The sequence below is a fragment of the Pleurodeles waltl genome, chromosome 4_2 (genome assembly GCF_031143425.1).
Source record: "Pleurodeles waltl isolate 20211129_DDA chromosome 4_2, aPleWal1.hap1.20221129, whole genome shotgun sequence".
In the NCBI taxonomy this organism is placed as follows: domain Eukaryota; kingdom Metazoa; phylum Chordata; class Amphibia; order Caudata; family Salamandridae; genus Pleurodeles; species Pleurodeles waltl.
Genome location: NC_090443.1, coordinates 1,028,739,101 through 1,028,751,704, shown reverse-complemented (window position 1 = coordinate 1,028,751,704; position 12,604 = coordinate 1,028,739,101).

The window sequence follows — 12,604 nt, the reverse complement described above, 5'->3', positions numbered from 1 at the left end:
CTGCAAAGTACTGAAGACGGATTCCTGGACCTGAGGACCTGCAAAGGAAGGGGACCAAGTCCAAGTGTCCGGGGGTGGCAGGAGCCCACTAAACCCTGGATGAAGGTGCAAAATGGCTGCCTCCGAGTGGAAGAAGCTGAAGATTCTGCAACAACAGAAGAAGCCAGGAACTTCTCCTTTGCACAGAAGATGTCCCCCGGCGTGCTGGAATATGCAGAGTTGTTGCCACGCAGAAAGACCGCACACAAGCCTTGCTAGCTGCAAAGGTCGTGTTTGAAGAAAATGGGTGCTGCCCCGGCCCAAGAAGGACCAGGAGGAGGAGACATAGGGGGCACTCAGCAACACAGAGAGTCCATGCAGAAGCAGACAGCACCAGCAGAAGTACTTGAACATGGGTTCAAGAAAACTGAGCACGGCGGCAGTCTCAACACTACAAAGGAGGGTCCCACAAAGCCGGTGGTCAACTCAGCGAGTTGAGCAATGCAGGATGGAGTGCTGGGGACCTGGGCTGTGCTGTGCACGAAGGATTCCTTGCAAAAGTGCACAGAAGCCCTAGCAGCTGCAGTTCATGCAGTACACAGGATTACTGTCTGGCGTGGGGGAGGCAAGGACTTACCTCCACCAAATTTGGACAGATGGACCACTGGACTGTTGGGGTCACTTGGATACAGCTCCTGTGTTCCAGGGACCATGCTTGTGAAGATGAGATGGTGCCCAGAGGACCGGTGAAGCAGAAGTTTGGTGCCTGCGTTAGCAGGGTGAGATTTCTTCTTGGCTTCCAGTGCAGGGTGAAGGCAGACAGCCCTCAGAGCATGCACCACCAGGAAACAGTTGAGACAGCCAGCAGGATTAGGTGCTACAATGTCGCTGGTAGTCTTCTTGCTACTTTGTTGAAGTTTTGCAGGCGTCCTGGAGCAGTCAGCAGTCAATCCTTTGCAGAAGTCGAAGAGGGAGATGCAGAGGAACTCTGGCGAGCTCTTGCATTCATTATCTGAAGAGAAGCCCGCAGGAGAGACCCTAAACAGCCCTCAGAGGAGGATTGGCCAGCTTGTCAGGTAAGCACTTATCAGGAGGGGTCTCTGACGTCACCTGCTGGCACTGGCCGCTCAGAGGCCTCCATTGTGCCCTCACACCTCTGCATTCAAGAGGGCAGAGGTCTGGGACACACTGGAGGAGCTCTGGGCACCAACCCTGGGGTGGTGATGGACAGGGGAGTGGTCACTCCCCTTTCCTTTGCCCAGTTTCGCACCAGCGCAGGGGCTAGGGGGATCCCTGAACTGGTGTAGACTGGCTTATGCAAGGAGGGCACTATCTGTGCCCTTCAAAGCATTTCCAGAGGCTGGGGGAGGCTACTCCTCCCAGGCCCGTAACACCTATTTCCAAAGGGAGAGGATGTAATACCCTCTCTCAAAGGAAATCCTTTGTTCTGCCTTCCTGGGACTGGGCTGCCCAGACCCCAGGAGGGCACAAGCCTGTCTGTGGGTTGGCAGCAGCAGTAGCTGCAGTGAAAACCCCAGAGAGCTGGTTTGGCAGTACCCGGGGTCCATGCTGGAGCCCCGGGGATGCATGGGATTGGCACCCCAATACCAGATTTGGCATAGGGGGACAATTCCATGATCTTAGACATGTTACATGGCCATATTCGGAGTCACCATTGTGAAGCTACATATAGGTATTGACCTATATGTAGTGCACACGTGTAATAGTGTCCCCGCACTCACAAAGTCCAGGGAATTTGCTCTGAACTATGTGGGGGTACCTTGGCTAGTGCCAGGGTGCTCTCACACTTAGTAACTTTGCACCTAACCTTCACTAAGTGAGGGTTAGACATATAGGTGACTGATAAGTTACTTAAGTGCAGTGAAATATGGCTGTGAAATAACGTGGACGTTATTTCACTCAGGCTGCAATGGCAGTACTGTGTAAGAATTGTCTGAGCTCCCCATGGGTGGCAAAAGGAATGCTGAATATTAGTATATGGTACCTAGGTACCATATACTAGGGAAATGTTCTGCTTTCCTGTTCTTATCTCATAATCGAGTTTACAGAACCCTTTCTGGAATGCACTTCTGAGTTTAAAGAAGATATTTATTGTTATTATTACTTCACCACGAAGCTCCTGAGAGACAAAATTAGTAGATTGGCAGCACATGTTCAAAAGTAGTCGCAGCAATGAAAGCAAAATATATCAAAGTACTTCTCAGTTGCAATGTACACAGCAAATACATGTGATTATATTATAGCATAACTTCAAAGCAAAGCATAGAAGTCAAAATTACATCACCGTAGGGCAAGGCTGTAGGGCCTATAACTCAGCTTCATCTTTCTGGGACCTGCAAGTTGATGACTCCGTTCAACTGCGAGAAAGAGATTTTCTACCCAAACGGGAGACAGGCAACTGACGTCTCCGTTCCTATCTGAAGTCAAGCAGATTCAATCTACCTCTGTTGTAGTCCAGAGTCATCCTTAAAAGCAAACTCAGTGTGAGAACCGAAGAAACTTGGAGAGTGGCCAATTCTCCCGAGCCTCACTCGTTCTCAGACTGGATTGCGAGGTAAACACAAAATCTACGTGCTCTTATCAGCTAGGATCTGGTGTGAAAAACACAGCTTGGTCTATCATGTGGAAAAACACAGCTTGGAAAAACACAGCTCATCTGCAATGTGTCAACTGCAATGTCTAACCCCACGTTAAAGCCAATAGGCAGCTAACCTAAATACCAAATGTAATGTCTAATGTCATGTTAAAGCCAATAGGCAGCTAAACTGAATACAGAATGTAATGTTTAATGCCATGTCAAAGCCAATAGGCAGCTAACCTAAATACAGAATGTAACGGCTAACGCCATGTCAAAGCCAATAGGCACCTAAACTGAACAAAACATATGATGTGCTACTGGTGAACACTGAGCAACTAATATGCGCAGTGGTGAAACACAAAGTCATTGGTCAAACACAATTAATAGCATCACATTCCACCCTATGACCAATGATTTTTTGTTTACATACCTCTTATTTCAAACAAAAATAAAAAACAAAAACCAAAAACATCAACACAAAAAACATTATAAGCCAATCAGATTTGAATGATAAAAGCAATCACTGTAAAGTAATGGAAGTGGATTAACATATTGATCTCATAACCTTTCACATCAGATACATCTACAATGAAAAGACTGAAACGTACCGTATTTTCCGGCGTATAAGACGACTTTTTAACCCCTGAAAATCTCCTCAAAAGTCGGGGGTCGTCTTATACGCCGGTATACGGTGTGCTGAAACTTCAGGGACAGGCGCCCTGTAGCTGAGCCACCGTGCGTTGCATTTGGAAATCGATTCCAAGCATATGATGGGTTCCGCATCCCACAAGATTCAGCTACTTGTGGACACAGAGCTGATTGGTCAACCGTGAGTTGAGCTGTCCTTACCGTGTGCCGCAATCCTCGCTGGCAGTTGTCTGGACAGGCACGTATTCCTGCATGTGCTCCAGGCTATTCCACTTGCACTGTTTTATGTTTACATGTTTGATGACAAATAGCCTTCTGTTTATAAGTGACAGTTTTCCTACTAAGTACCTGCATGTCATAAGCATTTGAATTAAAATTACCATGTTAAAATCAAATCTGATGTTTTAAAATTTTTATTTGGTGTGCGTTGGAAGAGGGGTAGTCTTATACAGCGAGTATAGCCCAAACCCTATATTTTAACATGAAAAGTAGGGGGTCGTCTTATACGCCCAGTCGTCTTATACGCCGGAAAATACGGTATATACTCTGATTGAACAGTGTCTCTAAAATAGCAATTTGATGTAGCATAAGTTCTACTCATGTAAAGGTACATCGTCCACCTGAAAGGTTTGCAGGAATGTAAGCGAAAGTCAGAGTTCCACACGAAAAAACACAGACAGTTAACTGTTAAGGTTGTTTAGTTCGAGTGGAAGAATGTACTCAAACAAGTCGAACTTGAACTGAAGGCGCCAGTTGCGCAAAATGGATCCATGGTGCTTGTAATTTGATCAATCAGGTTCAGGTTGGGGGTTCGGTCCCTCCCCCGACCCCACACGCACACACCCGAAGGGAGACCACACAGCACACTCATGGTCAGTGGCGAAACGTGGTAGGATCTGAAAAAGAAAAAAGTATAACTTTTCTTGCAAATAACATTTGTCATCTGAAATGTGCCCTTCCTCTTCCTTTCCCTGTTTTATAATCAGAAGGACGTTTTTGGGGCCCTTTGTTATGATTTCTGGAGGGTCTGGGGGCTCATCTGGGGATTCAACCCACACCTTAGCACTGAGGTTTTTATCTGCTGCGCCACAGCTTCCCTTTCCTTGCACTGTCAGAAGGGCTGGGGCAGACTCCTTCTTTACCAAACCTCCATTCACTGCACTTTTGACAAGTTGGGCACTTCTGTCTCCAATCTGTCTGAATGAATCAGATTATTTTCTAGTTATCAGCATACTTTTGATTTCTCCTTGGTAATCTGTAGCAATCACTCCCCCTAAAACCCGATCAATTTGCCATATCTGTCCTGGTATCTCTCCTCTCCCCAACTGATCTTTGACTGGATGTGGGACAGATTGCTCTTGTGCGTGCTGCACAGTTTGTATCAAATCTAGGGGAATGTGCATCTCTCTCATCTCTGCCCACCTGTAAGTGGCTTTTTCTCCCAGATGCCCACATTTCTGGTGCACCCACTCAGCCATCCCCACTAAGTCAGAATTCTGGGTGAACACTTCTCTCTCTGAATTTTTTCTCTTTAACATCTGCAAGGGAATTGAACCAGTTAGGTACAAGCCATGTGGAAAACCAAACGGCTAAACCACTGGCAGTGAACCAAGAATCAGTGCAAAAATGTCACATCTCAAGCAGCTCTTGCTTTAAAGTCTGACACACATTGTACAACACTGTTCCTTCTACTGTGGTAGACAACTTTTCAGTCAATGAATCATTAGTCAAACAAACATGCTTTTTGTCCTCAGGGGACACGAATTCCAATGGTGTACTCAATTTCACTGGTGACTCCTTTATCTGTGGTACTCCCTGCACCCTCTCCACATCCTGAAAAGGGGCTTGTGGCACCTGTTCATGTAGGGCTGCAGTGACTCTAGCCCTGTCTTGCATGTACCAGATCCAGTGTACGATACTAGCTTCCTGTGTCTGTCCTAAACTGTGAGATTTAGGTGAAGTCATCACCCACTGCATGCTTGATATTTCAGGTTTCATATTCCAAAGTTCCAGGGGCACTCTTGTCTTCCCCTGTTCCTGATTTACATGTGTAGGAAAGTACCATCTTGCCTGGCATGTTACCCCCATATTTCACTGTATATATGTTGTTTTAGTTGTATGTGTCACTGGGACCCTGCCAGCCAGGGCCACAGTGCTCATAAGTGTGCCCTGTATGTGTTCCCTGTGTGATGACTAACTGTCTCACTGAGGCTCTGCTAACCAGAACCTCAGTGGTTATGCTCTCTCTTTGCTTTCCAAATTGTCACTAACAGGCTAGTGACCAATTTCACCAATTCACATTGGCATACTGGAACACCCTTATAATTCCCTAGTATATGGTACTGAGGTACCCAGGGTATTGGGGTTCCAGGAGATCCCTATGGGCTGCAGCATTTCTTTTGCCACCCATAGGGAGCTCTGACAATTCTTACACAGGCCTGCCACTGCAGCCTGAGTGAAATAACGTCCATGTTATTTCACAGCCATTTACCACTGCACTTAAGTAACTTATAAGTCACCTATATGTCTAACCTTTACCTGGTAAAGGTTGGGTGCTAAGTTACTTAGTGTGTGGGCACCCTGGCACTAGCCAAGGTGCCCCCACATCGTTCAGGGCAAATTCCCCAGACTTTGTGAGTGCGGGGACACCATTACACGCGTGCACTATACATAGGTCACTACCTATGTATAGCGTCACAATGGTAACTCCGAACATGGCCATGTAACATGTCTAAGATCATGGAATTGTCACCCCAATGCCATTCTGGCATTGGGGAGACAATTCCATGATCTCCTGAGTCTCTAGCACAGACCCGGGTACTGCCAAACTGACTTTCCCAGGGTTTCATTACAGCTGCTGCCAACCCCTCAGACAGGTTTCTGCCCTCCTGGGGTCCAGCCAGGCTTGGCCCAGGAAGGCAGAACAAAGGACTTCCTCAGAGAGAGGGTGTTACACCCTCTCCCTTTGGAAAAAGGTGTCAGGGCTGGGGAGGAGTAGCCTCCCCCAGCCTCTGGAAATGCTTTGATGGGCACAGATGGTGCCCATCTCTGCATAAGCCAGTCTACACCGGTTCAGGGATCCCCCAGCCCTGCTCTGGCACGAAACTGGACAAAGGAAAGGGGAGTGACCACTCCCCTGACCTGCACCTCCCAGGGGAGGTGCCCAGAGCTCCTCCAGTGTGCTCCAGACCTCTGCCATCTTGGAAACAGAGGTGCTGCTGGCACACTGGACTGCTCTGAGTGGCCAGTGCCAGCAGGTGACGTCAGAGACTCCTTCTGATAGGCTCTTACCTGTGTTGCTAGCCTATCCTCCTTCCTAGGTAGCCAAACCTCCTTTTCTGGCTATTTAAGGTCTCTGCTTTGGGGAATTCTTTAGATCACGAATGCAAGAGCTCATCAGAGTTCCTCTGCATCTCTCTCTTCACCTTCTGCCAAGGAATCGACCGCTCACTGCTCAGGACGCCTGCAAAACCGCAACAAAGTAGCAAAGACGACTACTGCAACCTTGTATCGCTGATCCTGCCGCCTTCTCGATTGTTTTCCTGGTGGTGCATGCTGTGGGGGTAGTCTGCCTCCTCTCTGCACTAGAAGCTCCGAAGAAATCTCCCGTGGGTCGACGGAATCTTCCCCCTGCAACCGCAGGCAACAAAAGACTGCATCACCGGTCCTCTGGGTCCCCTCTCAGCACGACGAGCGTGGTCCCTGGAACTCAGCAACTCTGTCCAAGTGACTCCCACAGTCCAGTGACTCTTCAGTCCAAGTTTGGTGGAGGTAAGTCCTTGCCATCCCCCGCTAGACTGGATTGCTGGGTACCGCGTGATTTGCAGCTGCTCCGGGTCCTGTGCACTCTTCCAGGATTTCCTTTGTGCACAGCCAAGCCTGGGTCCCCGACACTCTAACCTGCAGTGCACAACCTCCTGAGTTGTCCTCCGGCGTCGTGGGATCTCCTTTTGTGACTTCGGGTGAGCTCAGGTTCACTCTTCTTCGTAGTGCCTGTTCCAGTACTTCTGCGGGGGCTGCCTGCTTCTGTGAGGGCTCCCTATCTTGCTGGGCGCCCCCTCTGTCTCCTCACGCAATTAGCAACATCCTGGTCCCTCCTGGGCCACAGCAGCATCAAAAAACCCTTTTCGCGACCCTTGCAGCTAGCAAGGCTTGTTTGCGGTCTTTCTGCGTGGGAACACCTCTGCAAGCTTCTTCACAACGTGGGACATCCATCCTCCAAAGGGGAAGTTTCTAGCCCTCTTCGTTCTTGCAGAATCCACAGCTTCTACCATCCGGTGGCAGCTTCTTTGCACCCTCAGCTGGCATTTCCTGGGCATCTGCCCAATCTCGACTTTGTCGCGACTCTTGGACTTGGTCCCCTTGTTCCACAGGTACTCTCGTCCGGAAATCCACTTTGGTTGCATTGCTGGTGTTGTTCTTTCTTGCAGAATTCCCCTATCACGACTTCTGTACTCTCTGGGGAATATAGGTGCACTTTACACCTACTTTTCAGGGTCTTGTGGTGGCCTATTTTTCTAACCCTCACTGTTTTCTTACAGTCCCAGCGACCCTCAACAAGCTCACATAGGTTTGGGGGCCATACGTTGTTCGCATTCCACTTTTGGAGTATATGGTTTGTGTTGCCCCTATACCTATGTGCTCCTATTGCAATCTATTGTAACTATACACTGCTTGCATTACTTCCTTTTGCTATTACTGCATATTTTTGGTATTGTGTACATATATCTTGTGTATATTTGCTATCCGCATACTGAGGGTACTCACTGAGATACTTTTAGCATATTGTCATAAAAATAAAGCACCTTTATTTTTAGTTTATCTGTGTATTGTGTTTTCTTATGATATTGTGCATATGACACCAGTGCTATAGTAGGAGCTTTGCATGTCTCCTAGTTCAGCCTAAGCTGCTCAGCTATAGCTACCTTCTACCAGCCTTAGCTGCTAGAAACACCTCTTCTACACTAATAAGGGATAACTGGACCTGGTACAGAGTGTAAGTACCCTTTGGTACCCACTACAAGCCAGGCCAGCATCCTACATTGGTTGTGCAGCGGTGGGATAAGTACTTGCAACTACTTACCACTTTGTCATTTTGTACTTTTCATAAGAGAAAAATATACAAAACAAGTTCAGTGTATGTACACCTAACCAAAAAGGTTTTCTTTTCTTCTCTTACTCTATCTGCTAAGTGCTGAAAAGTACCTCTAAAAACTTTCAAAAAGTTCTAAAAAGTTGAAAAAGCTTTTTTCTATTTCCTTAAAAAGTCCTGAAACTTTTTCTTTATTTTATCTGTCCCTAAACCTTTTTCTATCATGTCTGGTACAGGTCCTACTCCTGATCTGGTCAGCTCTGCTTATGACCACCTTAGCTGGAAAGGTGTAAGGAGTCTCTGCATTGATAGAGGTTTAGGGGTAGGGAAGAATCCCTCTAGAGAATTGTTGATTAACATGCTCATTGAAAATGATAAGGCCTTAGCTGGCACATCAGTTGAGAAGTTAGCAGATGGTTCACACTCTGATTCTGGGGTAGCCCCAGTAAGAATGTTAGATGGTATTCTTTCCAACTTGCCCCTTAGCAGACCACCTAGCATAACTGGTACTAATGTGAGCTCTCATCACAGTAGGGATGTCATTCCTGCAGGTCAAGTTCTTAGAGTGTCAGCTGTTAGGGACAATTCTCCCTCTGTTCATTCACACCATTCTTCTGTGTCAAAGCATTCCCAACCCACCCACCCTGATGACAGAATGTTAGAAAGGGAGCTCAATAGATTGAGAGTGGAAGAGTCCAGGCTGAAGCTTAAGCAGCAACAGCTGGCTCAAGACAGGGAATCTTTAGACTTAGAAAAAGAAAGACAGAGGTTGGGGTTAGGACCCCATGGTGGCAGCAGCAGTATTACAGATAGTAATCCTGTGAAAGAGCATGATTCTATGAATCTGCATAAGATAGGCCCCCCTTACAAGGAGGGGGATGACATTAACAAGTGGTTTGTTGCACTTGAGAGGGCCTTTGTTGTACAGGGGGTCCCTCAAAGGCAGTGGGATGCTATCCTATGGCTATCTTTCAGTGGAAAGGGTAGGGATAGACTCCTTACTGTGAAGGAAAGTGATGCCAACAATTTTACAGTTTTGAAGAATGCACTCTTGGATGGATTTGGCTTAACCACTGAACAATACAGGATTACGTTCAGAGAAACCAGAAAAGAGCCCTCACAAGACTGGGTAGACTTTGTCGACTATTCAGTGAAGGCCTTGGAGGGGTGGTTACATGGCAGTAAAGTTTCTGACTATGAAAGCCTGTATAATCTGATCCTGAGAGAGCATATTCTGAATAACTGTGTGTCTGATTTGTTACACCAATATCTAGTGGACTCTGATCTGACCTCTCCCCAATAATTGGGAAAGAAGGCAGACAAATGGGTCAGAACAAGAGTGAACAGAAAAGTTCATACAGGGGGTGACAAGGATGACAAGAAGAAGGATGGTAAATCTTCAGACAAGGGTGGGGACAAATCTAAAAATGAGTCTTCATCAGGCCCACAAAAACACTTTGGTGGGGGTGGTGGGTCCAAATCCTCTTCTAATCAAGTAAAGAAACCATGGTGCTATTTATGTAAAGTAAAAGGCCATTGGACAACTGATGCCAGTTGTCCAAAGAAAAGCACCAAGCCTCCCATTACCACAACCCCTACTGCTACACCTGGTGCCCCTAGTAATAGCAGTGGTGGTGGGAGCAAACCTACTAATAGCCAATCCAAGGGAGTAGCTGGGCTCACTTTTGGTAATTTAGTTGGGGTTGGTCTTGTTAGGGAGACCACAGAGGCTGTGTTAGTCTCTGAAGGTGCCATTGATTTGGCCACCTTGGTTGCTTGTCCCCTTAATATGGATAAGTACAAGCAACTTCCCCTAATAAATGGTGTTGAGGTTCAGGCCTACAGGGACACAGGTGCCAGTGTTACCATGGTAATAGAGAAACTGGTCCACCCTGAACAACACCTACTTGGTCACCAGTACCAAGTGACTGATGCTCATAACAACACTCTTAGCCACCGCATGGCTGTTGTGAATCTCAACTGGGGGGGGGGGGGGGGGGGGGGGGGTTAGGGGGGGTTACTGGTCCAAAGAAAGTTGTGGTTGCCTCAGATTTACCCGTAGACTGTCTACTAGGGAACGATTTAGAGACATCAGCTTGGGCAGAAGTGGAGTTGGAGGCTCATGCAGCAATGCTGGGCATTCCTGGGCATATTTTGCTTTGACCAGGGCTCAGGCCAAAAAGCAAAAAGGACAGGGTGACTTGGATCCTGGAACAATGGACCAAGTGCTCCCTAAAGCAAGGGTTAGTAAAGGTAAATCACTACCTACTATCCCTCCCTCTACAGTGGATTCAACTTCTGAGGATGAAGAATTTCCCCCCTGTGCAGAACCTTCACCAGAGGAGCTGGAAGCAGACACTGCTGAGCTTTTGGGTGGAGGGGGGCCTGCCAGGGAGGGGCTGAGTGTGGCACAGCAGACCTGTCCCACACTAGAGGGTCTAAGACAGCAAGCTGTCAAACAGCAAAATGGGGATGTCAGTGACTCTCACAGAGTTTACTGGGAGGACAACCTCTTGTATACAGAGGCAAGGGACCCAAAACCTGGAGCTGCCAGGAGATTGGTTATTCCCCTGCAATACAGAGAGTTCCTCCTAACTCTAGCCCACGACACTCCCTTGGCTGGACATTTGGGACAAATGAAAACATGGGACAGGCTTGTTCCCTTGTTTCACTGGCCTAGAATGTCAGAGGACACAAAGGAATTTTGTAAGTCCTGTGTCACCTGTCAAGCCAGTGGCAAAACAGGTGGCACCCCAAAGGCACCCCTTATTCCACTGCCTGTGGTTGGGGTTCCCTTTGAAAGGGTAGAGGTTGACATAGTTGGCCCCCTTGACCCTCCTACTACTTCAGGCAATAGGTTTATTTTGGTGGTAGTGGACCATGCCACCAGATATCCTGAAGCAATTCCTCTAAGGACTACTACAGCTCCTGTAGTGGCAAAGGCCCTCCTGGGAATTTTTTCCAGGTTGGGCTTTCCAAAAGAGGTGGTATCAGACAGGGGTAGCAACTTCATGTCTGCTTAATTAAAGGCCATGTGGAAGGAATGTGGTGTGACATACAAGTTCACCACACCCCATCATCCACAAACAAATGGACTGGTTGAGAGGTTTAATAAAACTCTCAAAGGAATGATAATGGGACTCCCTGATAAACTCCGGAGGAGATGGGATGTCCGGTTACCTTGCCTCCTTTTTGCTTACAGGGAGGTACCCCAAAAAGGAGTGGGCTTCAGCCCCTTTGAACTCCTATTTGGACACCCTGCAAGAGGTCCTCTAACACTTGTAAAGGAGGGTTGGGAACAACCTTTAAAGGGTCCTAAGCAAGACATAGTGGACTATGTACTTGGCCTAAGATCAAGAATGGCTGAGTACATGAAAAAGGCCAGTAAAAACGTTCAGGCCAGCCAAGAGCTCCAAAAGCAATGGCATGACCAGAAGGCTGTTCTGATTCAGTACCAACCAGGGCAGAAAGTGTGAGTCTTGGAGCCTGTGGCCCCAAGAGCACTCCAAGACAAATGGAGTGGACCCCACATTATTGTTGAAAAGAAGGGAGAAGTCACCTACTTGGTTGACTTGGGCACTGCCAGGAGTCCCCTTAGGGTGCTCCATGTCAATCGCCTAAAGCCCTACTATGACAGGGCTGATCTCACCCTGTTCATGGCAACAGATGAAGGACAGGAAGAAGAAAGTGACCCTCTCCCTGATCTCTTCTCTTCCACAGAACAAGATGCTCTAGTGGAAGGTGCAGTTTTAGCAGATTGGCCTACTTCTGAGCAGAAAGACCACTGCAAAAATCTCCTGGGTCAGTTTTCTGAACTCTTTTCTACTGTGCCAGGCACCACTTCTTGGTGTGAGCATACTATAGATACTGGAGACAGCATGCCTGTCAAAAGTAAGATCTATAGGCAGCCTGACCATGTCAGGGACTGCATAAAACAAGAAGTTCAGAAAATGCTTGAACTGGGAGTGGTTGAGCACTCTGAAAGTCCATGGGCCTCTCCTGTGGTACTTGTACCAAAGCCTCACTCTAAAGATGGGAAAAGAGAGATGAGGTTTTGTGCAGATTACAGAGGTCTCGACCAGGTAACTAAAACTGATGCTCACCCTATAACCAGGGCAGATGAGCTCATAGATACACTGGCATCTGCCAAGTATCTAAGCACCTTTGATTTGACTGCAGGGTATTGGCAGATCAAGTTATCAGAGGATGCTAAAGCAAAAACTGCATTTTCGACTATTGGAGGGCACTACCAATTCACAGTAATGCCCTTTGGTTTGAAAAATGCA